The following is an 11717-nucleotide window of genomic DNA, read 5'->3' on the forward strand; positions in this document are numbered from 1 at the left end:
TGAGGTCTTCTCTCACTTTGCCGAGAGGGGTGGTCAATTGGTTCCTCTGTTTCCTTCTCTCCTAGCAACTAGCAACATGCCCATAGTTGTCATTTCAATGACATGGTGATTTGTTTTTGTGTCCCTACAGGGGAGATGAGCCTTAAATAGGGGAGATCAGGGTCGCTTGGGTGGCTCAGGTGGTTGAGCGTCTGACTCTTGATTTCGGTTCAGGTCGTGATCTCACAGGTTCGTGGGTTTGAGCCCCGCATCAGGCTCTGAACTGACAGTGCAGAGCATGCTTGGGATTCTGTCTCTCTCCCTCTCTCTCTGCTCCTCTCTTGCTCATTCTCTCTCACTCTCTCTCTTTAAATAAATTTGTTAAAAAGGTGGGGGGATAAGTCTGGGGTTCAAGTGTTCTTAAGGTATGGGAAAAATGTGGAAGGTTGTAGCTTACAAATAAACCAAACCAGAGTTCCCACTCCCAGTGCCAGTTGGCCCTGGGAGGTCTTATGGGGGGATCATGTTAACCACCTTCCCATGAGTGGCCATGCCCATCAGGAGAAGCTGCACCCACTCAGCAGAGCTGAGCCCCCCACCCTGGAAGGTTACGAGGCACATGCCACGGAGATGCCTAAGGCCTCACTTCCAGCCCCATCTTCCCTTAATTTGGTCCCAGTTCTGCAGATACAGCCCCAGTGGTTCCCCTGCAGCGGTATGGGGCCTGGGCCATTGGTCGGCTGGAAACCGCAGGCTCCTTCTGCTTGCCAGCCCCAAATGGAACCGCCCCCTCCTCGGCATCCCCAGCCTGTCACTCGCAGCCCTCGAGAACCTCAGAATGTGCAGGGCAGAGGCCGTCTGATTTGTTCTGGAGCAATCCAGCCAGCCCTGTTGCAAAACACACTGATGATATCGACCCAGGTTTCTCGTTTGAAAGGTTTGACTTTTTTCCAACAGAAGCCTTAATAGATTAATTAGATCTTTGCCTCTCAGGGATTTGGCAAATAAACAATGATGCATTTATACCAATAATAGGTATAAAGAGCTAGTGTTTTATCATCAAAATTGGCCAGCGTGGATTTAATATGAGGGGCAGCCGGGAGTTAAAGTATACACGGGGTGGTGGTGGGGGCAGGATAGGCATGGAGGTGAATTGACTGCATTCCTAACCTCCCAGCGCTTCAGATAAAATGTAGCAGAGTACAAATTTAAAGGCTTTTTATACTTTGCCTCCAAGTGAGCCCATATTTCTTGATCTTAAGGAAGCATGATGTACCCCGGATGGCCAAATAGATCTCGCTTCTGAGAGGTACACCCCTCTCTTGCATTGAATACATTGAAAATAGTTACAAAATTACTTTGTTTTTGACATCGTAAGTCTCCAGGAATGTTTTTTTCATAGTGCTTTTTCAGATGTATGTTTCCTAGAACTAAGTGGGGCACCAAAATTATCAGATGAATTTTCCTATGATTGAAAAATAAATGTTCTTTGCTTCCTAATAAATTTGTATTTCTGGTTATTTAAAAGGTAGGTAGGTAGGTAGATAGATAGAGAGCTAGAGAGATAATAGATTCAAAATTCAACCAGCAAGATATATGGGTTAAGCATTCCTTAACATGTGGAAACCAGTATGGAAAATCTCCTAAAGTTTATAGGAAATGAGAGTTTTCTAATGAGAAGGAAATCGTATTATAGTCTTAAGTGCATTTTCCTCTGTGATCCACGAAGCAACAGACGAACACTTGGAGGCCGTTTCAATGCGGCCCGATTACCTCCCCATCCTCCTGTTCCCACCCTACTCCCCAGCACTCATCTACTGTCTCATTCACTGTCCTTTGACACGTTACCTCTTCTATGCCTCCAGCTCTGTGCCTATGGTGTCCAGCCCTATTTTCTGACGGCTTAGCATACTCTCAACTTGCTGTTTGCAATGGAGACAATAGGTGGGTACTTTCAAAATACGAAGTAGATCCACTGCAGCAAATATGAGATGCTTAGCAGAGTGAACCTGTTCTGCTTGTTCCAACTTACCCAGGGAGTCTGGCTTCTCTGAGTCCTCCATGGGCCAGCTGCCCTCCCCCTTCTCCCCCCTCGCTGGCCCTTGAGGAAGCACTGCTAGGTTTCCAGGCACCTTTCCTGGGCTCAGGCCACTGCACCGCTGCAGACAGCTCTCTGAGTGCCCGAACTGGCTGCTTTACCCTCCCTGCTTCCCACCCCAGAAATCTCTCGCCATGGGTCTTGCCAGATCCCTGGACACACACAGAAGGCCTGGGTTCCTGGAGCCCTAGCCTGCCCCAAGGCTGCCTCGCCCCAGAGCCACTTCAGAAGGGGGCCACAGACTTCCTGGTTGGCATAAGAGCCATTTTTTTGGCCACAGTTAAGTGAGAGATCTAGGCTTAATTCCAAATTTTGATCAGCCTCTCAGTGGAAAGGCCTGAAGGCACATTAGTTAGTCCAGCATGAGCTGCATTCTAACCAGAAAGGAGGAAGCTGGTGGCCTACCTGGAGGAGGATTCTTTTCTGCAACTTCATGTTTTGAGTGACAGTGATGAGCAGGAAGGAAAAGCGTATAATCCTTACTGAGCACCTGCTCTGTACCCATACGATTTTTTTTTTTTTTTTTTTGCATTGAATCCTAATAACCACCTAAATGATAGTATTGTTTTCCCCAGGCCCAGGGTAAGAAGAGCGCAAATGGAGGTCCACTTACCATATACCCTACGATTCAATGTTTTAAAGTTAAAAATCAAGCTAAGAAGTTGTTAAAGTAAGTGCTCATCTCCTAAATTGACAAATACTTTCATAATGATCTGGGAGGCCAAGTTCCAATGTAGAATGCATTGGCTCATCAGAGTTCTGAGCTGAAGTGTGATCCGGGGAACTGCCTCTTCTCTTCTCAACCTTGACTCTGTCCTAAGCCAGCAGGAGGACACAGCTGTGTGGAAACCTGAGGTCTCTGTTCAGCCCACCTTCACCCCCATCTCTTGCTCCCCAACAGCTGACCTTGGCTTCCATCAGGCCTCAGGCAGCATAGTACATCCTCATGAGTATAGATCTGGGGAGCAGCCCATATAGACCCTAGAAGAAGGTACAGGCCCATTTGAACAGAGGATTTTAGGGACCTGGCCCCTGCAATGTGGCCTAGATGGGGAGCTGGAGTTCTAAGGGGCAGGCCCCTTTGGCTCCATTAACCCCTCACCCAGCAGGGAAGAGTATAGGCAAAGGAACACCGGGACAGGACCCTATAGACTGGAGGGACCAGAGCAGGGGCCCCTCTTGCCGGAGCCTAAAGACTTTTCTGGCTTTATTATCTCCTGCACAAATGAACAAGTCAGCTAAGGCTGGCCAGGAGGGGCCAATCCCCAGAAGGATGAGCCTAGGTGGAAGAGGCAAATTCCTTAATTCCAAGGGGAACAAAAGATCACATGCTACTTCACGGGCCATGCAGGGTTGACAAAGCAGCACTCTGTACTCTCGGATCACCCACTGTGTCCACAGAGGAGGAACGGAACCCTGAAGGGTTAAACACTTCATGACTGTCCCACAGCGAGCGAGTGACAGGCTGGCTGTGAAACCACGCTGGTCTGACCCCAGGAGCCCCGCTCTTGCCGTGCCCTGCACTGCAAAGAGCTGGGTGGCTGGGCTTGAAGAGAGAAGAGAATGCAGAAAATACAGGGCTGCTTTTGAGGCTGTGCGAAGTGATGAATCTGAGCTTCCCTGCCTGCAAGGCAAAGCAAAGTCCAGCCCCAGGGGCACCTGAGTGTTGGTATGCCACCCAGAGAGCTCCTGATCTTGCCTCTCAGGCATCCTACCGCACCTAAAATCCACAATCTTCCCCCTGGGTGCATATCTGATGTTGTCCCAGCTTCTAAAGCTGCTATCTTTGAGGTTTTGCTTGGGTGAACTGTGACCTTTTCTCGCATTCTTCTCTAAGCCATCTGCCTGCTCAGTGAAAAATGATGGCCTTGGCCGTGCCAGCCAGCAGAGCCTTTCTCAGACAGGGGTCGCTCACAGAGCACAGTGACACAAGGTAGTTAATCCTCGTTAAATTTAACTATTAAAATTATAGCTTGTTTATAGGTCTCTAATTGGCTTTGTCAGTGAAGGCCAGAGTGCATTATAAAGCACGATTTAAAGAAATAAAACACCTAAGTACAGACTGGAACAATGCATTAAAGCTGAGGCTTTCTTTCATCACCCTTTAAGGGCCAGTGGTTCTCAACCTGGGCTACACACTGGAATCACCTTGGGAGCTCTGAGCACCACTGATGGATGGGTCTCCCACCTATAGGCATTTTGATGTGATTGTTCTGGGAGTGGGAATTTCAAAAGCTTCTTTTAATTAATACTTTTTCCCCAGGTGACTTTATGCAGTTAAGATTGAGAACCACAGATTTTATTTTTTTTTTTTAAGGGAAATTCTTACCTGAGCCCTACTGTGTTGCGTTTAGCATTTAAAAGTACAGTTCCTTGAGCCTGGCTAGATCCACCTTTCCCAAATCTTCCTGTTTATGTCCGGCTACTCTAAACATCCATGCCTTCCTACCTACCCACCCGTGAGTACTCTAACACACGGTCAAAACTTCTTATGCTTATCGCTTTAAGGAAAGAAGGCCTTAGTTTATCTCTTGCACAAGTGAGAAAGTCAAATCTGGTGACCCAGGAGGGGCCAATCATTGGGAAGGTGGAACAGGGGAGAGAAGAGGCAAAGTCCTTGGTCCCAGGGCAACAGACTTGAGGGGCATAAGGTCGACACAGAGGTATTCCACATTCCCAGGGCACTTTCTTTCTTTTCTCGGCTGCATTTGCCCAGCCACTGTTGCTGCATTGGTGCTGGCAGGCTCTCCTTGCGTCAGCTCTAGTGTTGTAAGAATCATCTAGAAAAGGGGGGACGGGCCGCAGAGGAGGATCTAAAGCCTGGGGAGCTCAGGCCCCTGCTCCCACCCCCTCCAAGTCGGTTCAGGAGTCCTAGTCACATGGTTTGCCACCCACTTTTTGGCCGGTGTCAAAACGTTGGGTAAGCAGGTTACCCACGATAGCCTCTCAAGTGCAGCCACTACCACTGCAGGGAACTAGTACAGCGAGTTCCACAGGGTCTGGCCTGGGGCTCTGGGAGCTCATGGGGACTGTGGCTCCCTGCCGCTGGGGTGGGGCCTGCTCTCAGAGCCCCCTGCGTGGCTTTTCTTCACAGACCGAGTGTGGCCTTTGCGGTCACCCAATGGGCATCTACAGATCTAAGGATTCATGACCACACTTGTCATCGGCCAGAATCACCAACGGAGCTCTGCTCCTGCCCCAAGATGGGACGAGGCCTGGGGAGAAAATGCCCACATTGTTTCATCGTGAGATCAGTCATAGCTTTGCCAGTGGTGAGGGGGAACCCTCAGATGCCTTTAATATTTCTGCCAGTCTTGGCAAGTTATTTTCATTCTTCACCAGGGCACAGAAAACTGTTGTTTCTGAGAACTCTCAAGCTCCCTCTAGTGTATACAATACATTGGGCATTACCTGAGTGTAAAAACTTTGAAGGACAGAAGCTAAATAGGGAAGTGGAGAAAAAATCATGTTACGTTATGGGCTACAACTTTGAAATACGATGCTTAAGAAAGACTTGAATGACACAGGGAAATGGTCATGATACAGAGGTCATGATACATCGCCCCAAAGAGTCATTCACTTCCCTCCCCTGATCTCCTGCTGGGGATCCCCGCTAGACAGAACCTTCTGGAGGCCAGGGCATGGGGAGGGGTGGGGTGCTATCCTGCAGTGCATCCTGGTTGGCATTATGAAGCTCAGGACAGAAGGGGAAAGAGTGATTATATATACCTTATATACACATCGAGATTATATATACATTGAGATGGAAATACTAAAAAACATGTAAGATGGGGGGGATGTTTAGGGGGAACACAGAGGAATTCTAGGAACATGAAAAATACTCTGTATGATATTATATTTATGGGTATAGGTCATTATACATTTGTCCGAATCCACAGAATGTCCAACACTAAGAGTGAACCCTCATGTCAACTCTGAATTTAGGTGATTATGATTGTCAGTGTGGGTTCATTAAATGTTAACAAATGTACCTGTCGGGTGGGGAATGTTGACAATGGGGGAGGCTGTGTATATGGTGGGGGGTGGGGTGCAGATAGGGAGTACATGGGAGATCTTTGTACCTTTCTCACAATTTTGTTGTGAACCTAAAACTGCTCTAAAAAAAAAAAAGAGTGTCTTGGGGTACCTGACTGGTTCAGTCAGTAGAGCATGTGACTCTCGGTCTCAGGGTTGTGAGTTCAAGCCCTATGTTGGGTATAGAGATTACTTAAAAATAAAATCATTGAGAAAAAAAAATCTTTAAAAGAAAGTTCTGGAGGCACCTGGGTGGTGGCTCAGCCGGTTAAGTGTCTGACTCTTGGTTTTGGCTCAGGTCATGATCTCACGGTTCACTGGATGGAACCCCAAGCTGGGCTCTGCACTGCCCTGGCAGCATGGAGTCTGCTTGGGATTCTCTCTCCCTCTCTCTCTCTGCCCCTGCCCCGTTTGCAAACAAATCTCAAACAAATAAATGAAGAAACTTAAGAAAGTGATTTGTCTTTAAAAAAAGAAAGTTCTGGAAATAGATTGCAGTGATGATTACACAGCACTGTGAATGTATTTAGTGCCACTGAAATGCATACTTAAAAGTGGTTAAAATGTAAACTTTATGTTGTTTATATTTTACCATGCTCACAAAAAACAACAAAATAGCCTATGTAATGTGTGCTCAGAAAAATCTTGGACAGAAATACTCCAAAAGGTTAGATATCTTCAGGAATGAGATTACCGATTACCTTTCTTTTCTTCTTCAGTCTATATCTGAAAGGCCCACACTGGGCATGTAAAAAATGTAATCAGGATATACAATCTATAATCTGGAAGAAGAAGTTATTCTATCAGTCAGAGTCTCAATAAGAAACAGATGACACACTCAAATCGGAATAGTTTGAGGAAGGTTCACTGACAAAAGGATTAACTACAAAGGTCTGAGGGTGTGAGAGACCCCAAGGGATGCTGTAGGAGCTGAGGTATAGAAACAGCAGAGCTGGTACCATCCTTAGGCTGAAGAGAAGAGGCAAGGAAGGAGTTAGCAGACCCGAGAAGGGGCAAGAGTTCTGCAAAGCAGGCCACGTTGAGAGGAGCAGTGACCTTCAGTTGGGGCAACATTGCCCCCAAGAGTCATTCATTTCCCTCCTCTGATCTCCTGCTGGGGATCCCTACTAGACAGAACCTTCTGGAGGCCAGGGCACGGGGTGTTTTTTTTTTGGGGGGGGGGGGGACTACCCTACAGTGCATCCTGGTTGGCATTATGAAGCTCAGGGCAGAAGGGGAGAGAGAGACCTGGAAGGGCACGTAGAAGATAGCCAGTCGTAGTGTATTTAACAGGAAGGTTGAAATTTTGGAAAAGACAGATGCTCCTCTGTCCCCTAGGAGGCTCCTAACTCGTGTTGTTTTCAGAGTTTCATGACCAGAGCAACAGAGGCAGTCAATGTTTAAAGAAGTCTTTCTCCTCTGCTGCGCATAAGTTCTTGGGCCCTTTCCCAGAAATGACTTTCCAGAATAATTGTCCTAGAAAGCTGCACATAGACTGCCTGTCTGCTGAATTGCCACACATTGGAGTTAATTCACAGTTGCCATCACCTTCCCGCAATGATGACGGCTAGCCACAAACAGGCCTTGGCTTGGAGTTAGAAGATTCTAGGCTCAATTACCAGCTCTAGAAGTTTCTCTTTGATTACCAGTAAGTGTTCTCTTGAGGTGTTAAAACATCAAGTGGAGTGATTCATTCCCTCGTAATTTACCCAACACATATTTAACACACTTGTCCTGGGCCCTTCAGGGGCTGGTGCTGGAATTATACAATGAACACCTGCTACTGACCTCAAATGGATCATATTCCAATGAAAGAGATCAGTACCATACAGCTATAATTGAATGGATGTAATGGTGTAATTAATGGTAGCTGTTGCATCAAACTCCCCAAGAATAGTGGCTTATCATGAAAAAAAAGCGTGGTGTTTTTGTGTGTGTTTTTTTTCTCATGCAAAGTCCAATGCAGGTTAGGAAGCCCTCTTCCTCTCTATAGATAACACATTGGACACATTGCTGTCACAGTCGGGTAAAGAGAGATGGAGAGATACTCTGGCTCTTAACCTCCTTGGCCCAGAAGTAACACACATCACTCCTGTTCATAGTTCATTGATTAGAACTGGGTCACATGACCACCCCAAAGCTAACACTGCAGAAACTGGGAGATTCAGGGGAGCTCACAGATACCTGGTGAATGCTAACAGCCTCTGCCCCCGTAGGTAATGCTATGATACCAATGAGAAAGGAATCATGTATTATGACTTTTTGCATTCAAGTGACAGAAACCAGCTAGAATTAGCATAACAAAAAAGGAAGTTTATTACAAGAATTTTAAGGATATCGGGGTGTCTTTAAGAATCAAATGGCAGAAATGCAACTGACCATCAGGCAGGGATTAGAATCGGGACATGCAGAGCCATTCAACAATCTCTTTTGACTTCGACTTGGTACCACTTGTAAAGAGAAAAGGAAGTGGCTGGCTTTTAGTTTCATGCACAGTCCATTATGTACGATTTGCAGGAGTTCAGGGATTCCTGATGACGGATATTTAATCCACCTTAGGGACAGAAAGAGGGAGAAAAGACATTCCAAAGCAGATGATGTCTGTCCAGTTTTTTTGTTTTTTGTCTTTTTCATATATATTTTTATTGTAGTAAAATTGTCCTGAAATTTTTTTTAAGTTTATTCATTTTGAGAGAGAGAGAGAGAGTGAGGAGGAGAAGAGAGAGAAAAGGAAAGAGAGAGAGAGAATCCCAAGCAGGTTCCGTGCCGATAGTGCCTGATATGGGGCTTGAACTGTGAGATCATGACCTGAGCCAAAGACAGATGCTTAACCAACGAAGCCACCAGGTGCCCCAACCGTCCTGAATTTTGAAGGCTAAGAAGGAGTTTATTGGCTGAGGACAAAGAGCAAGGTCTTTCCAGGCAGCAGATGCAAAGAAATGGCTGCACAAAAGAGCTTGGAAGATTTTGGGAAATAAACGTGTTCTTTACGGCTAGAGTTCAGGGTGAAGTGACAGACACTGTAAGTTGACTACCCAATATATGGCCACCCTTCTTCCTTGCTAATAGATCTTTGATTTTAGATCTTGAGGCTTCTGCAGTACCATTTCCAAGGTGATCATGGCAAGGAGACCTAAACCAATTATGACAATTTTGTTCCTTACTTTTCAGATTCCCCTGAAGCAAGTTATAGCCATGAGCCTTTTCCCCTGGCCACTGAGAACTAAGCAGAAATCAACTAAAGGGTGCTTCCGGAAAAATCTCTTGCTGTTATGATAAAAGAAGAGAGATGCATCAGATATAACTCCTTGCCTTTTTTCCCTTTTTCCTTTTTTATGTGATGATGTGATGCCTGGAATTGTGGCAGCCATAATGAGCCACGAGGCAAGAAACATGAGGATGAAAAATAGCACAGAGAAAAGAGAAGGAGTCAGTGTCTATGATAGCGTCACTGAGCAGCCAAACAATTGCCATAAATTTTTCACCTCTAGACTTCTGGTTATGTGAGAAAAATAGACCTCCATTTGTTTAAGCTCTATGTATGAGGTACTTATGTACCACATCACATCTCTAAACCTCTGATTCCAGTCATGCATATATTTTGCAAATATTTTCTCCCAGTCTGTGGCTTGTCTTTGGTTTTCTTAACAATATCCTCCAAAGAGCAAAGGTTTAAACTCTGATGAAGTCCATTTTATTAATGTTTTTAAAGTTTGTGGTTTTTGGTGTTCTTTGCCTAATCCAAGGTCACAAGGGCTCTTCTCCTTTTTTTTCCTACACAATTTATACTTTTATCTTTATACTTAGGCCTATGAATGCTTTTGAGTCAATTTTTTTATGTGGTTTGATATACGAGTCAAAGTTAAGTTTTTCTTCCATATAGATATCCAGTTGTTCCAGTACCATTTGTTGAAAAGTCTTTCCTTTCCCCATTTAAAATACCTTGGCATCTTTGTCAAATTAATTGACCATGTTAGAATGGGGCTATTTCTAAAATCTCTATTTTGTTCTGTTGATTTTTGTGTCTACCTTTATGCTAGGATCTCACTGACTTGGTTATAGTGCGTTATAGCGTATGTAAATGGAGTTGATTTTTAACTTTTCTTTTTTTAATTTATTTTTTATTTTTTAGAGAGGGAGGGAGGGAGAGAGAGAGAGAGAGAGAGAGAGAGAGAGAGAGAGAGAACAAGCAGGGGAAGGGTAGAGGGAGAAGGAGAGAGAGAATCTTAATCAGGCTCTACTCCCAGCTTGGAGCCCGACTCAGGGCTCAGTCATGACCTGAGCTGAAGTCAAGAGTCAGACGTTCAACTGACTGAACCACCCAGGTGCCCCTAAATTTAATTTTCTAAGTTGTTCATATCGGTATAGAGAAATGCAATTCATTTTTGTATGTTGGCTTTGAATCCTTCAACCTTGATGGATTCACTTACTGTTCTATAGCTTTTTCTTTCTCTTTTTTTTCTTTTTGTATATTCCTAAGGATGTTCTGTGCACACAATCATGATGTCCGCAAACAGTTCTTCCTGTATGTAACCTGTTGTTATCCTTCTGCCACTGTCAGGATTTATTCCTTCTCTTTGGCTTTAAGTGGTTGACTATACTGCATCTCAGCATAGCCTTTTTCGTGCTTCTCCTGCTTGATATTCACTGAGCATCTTGAAGTTTATATTTTTAATCAAATTTGGAGAAATTTCATCCATTATTTTTTCCAATTTTTTTTTTCTATTCCATTCTTCATCTCTCCGGTTCCTCTGGAACTCCAATTATACCTATGTCAGACCACTTGATAGTATCTAACAGGCCCTGAATCTCTTTAAAAAGCAACAACAGGTTTTTTCCCTCTGTGTTCTTCATATAATTTTTATTGCTCTATGTTCAAGTTCACTTAATTTTCTCTCTGTTATTTTCATTTGGCTCTTAAATCCATCCATTACATTTTTTAAAAATTAAATTACTGTGTTTTTAATTTCTACAGTTTCCATTTATTTAAAAAAAAATCATTTTGATTTCTCTTTCCCTGTTGAGATATTCTACATTTTCATTCATCGAAAGTATATTTTGTTTTATTTCATGGTGAATAGTTATAACAGCCATTGAAAACTCCTTGTCATCTACTTTTTTTTTTTCAACGTTTTTTATTTATTTTTGGGACAGAGAGAGACAGAGCATGAACGGGGGAGGGGCAGAGAGAGAGGGAGACACAGAATCGGAAACAGGCTCCAGGCTCCGAGCCACCAGCCCAGAGCCCGACGCGGGGCTCGAACTCCCGGACCGCGAGATCGTGACCTGGCTGAAGTCGGACGCTTAACCGACTGCGCCACCCAGGCGCCCCCCCTTGTCTTCTACTTTTAATCCAAGAGGCATCATGTGTGCCCCTCAGGGAGGCCCCGGGAAGAATGAGGCCCAATAGCCCCAGTAGTGACTAACAAAACATACTCTTTGTCTTCTCTTCTTTCCTTCTTTCACTTTCTCTTGTACCTCACACTACTGGGGTCGACTCCCAAATAAGCTATCTGCACTCAAGTTCCTGTTTCAGTCTCCATTTCTGGAAGGGTCCCAGGTTAATGCTCAGTTGTCAATCACACTTCTCCTTTAGCTGGGATCA

This window comes from Herpailurus yagouaroundi, unplaced genomic scaffold, assembly GCF_014898765.1.
Source record: "Herpailurus yagouaroundi ecotype Mexico unplaced genomic scaffold, PumYag 160, whole genome shotgun sequence".
Classification (NCBI taxonomy): domain Eukaryota; kingdom Metazoa; phylum Chordata; class Mammalia; order Carnivora; family Felidae; genus Herpailurus; species Herpailurus yagouaroundi.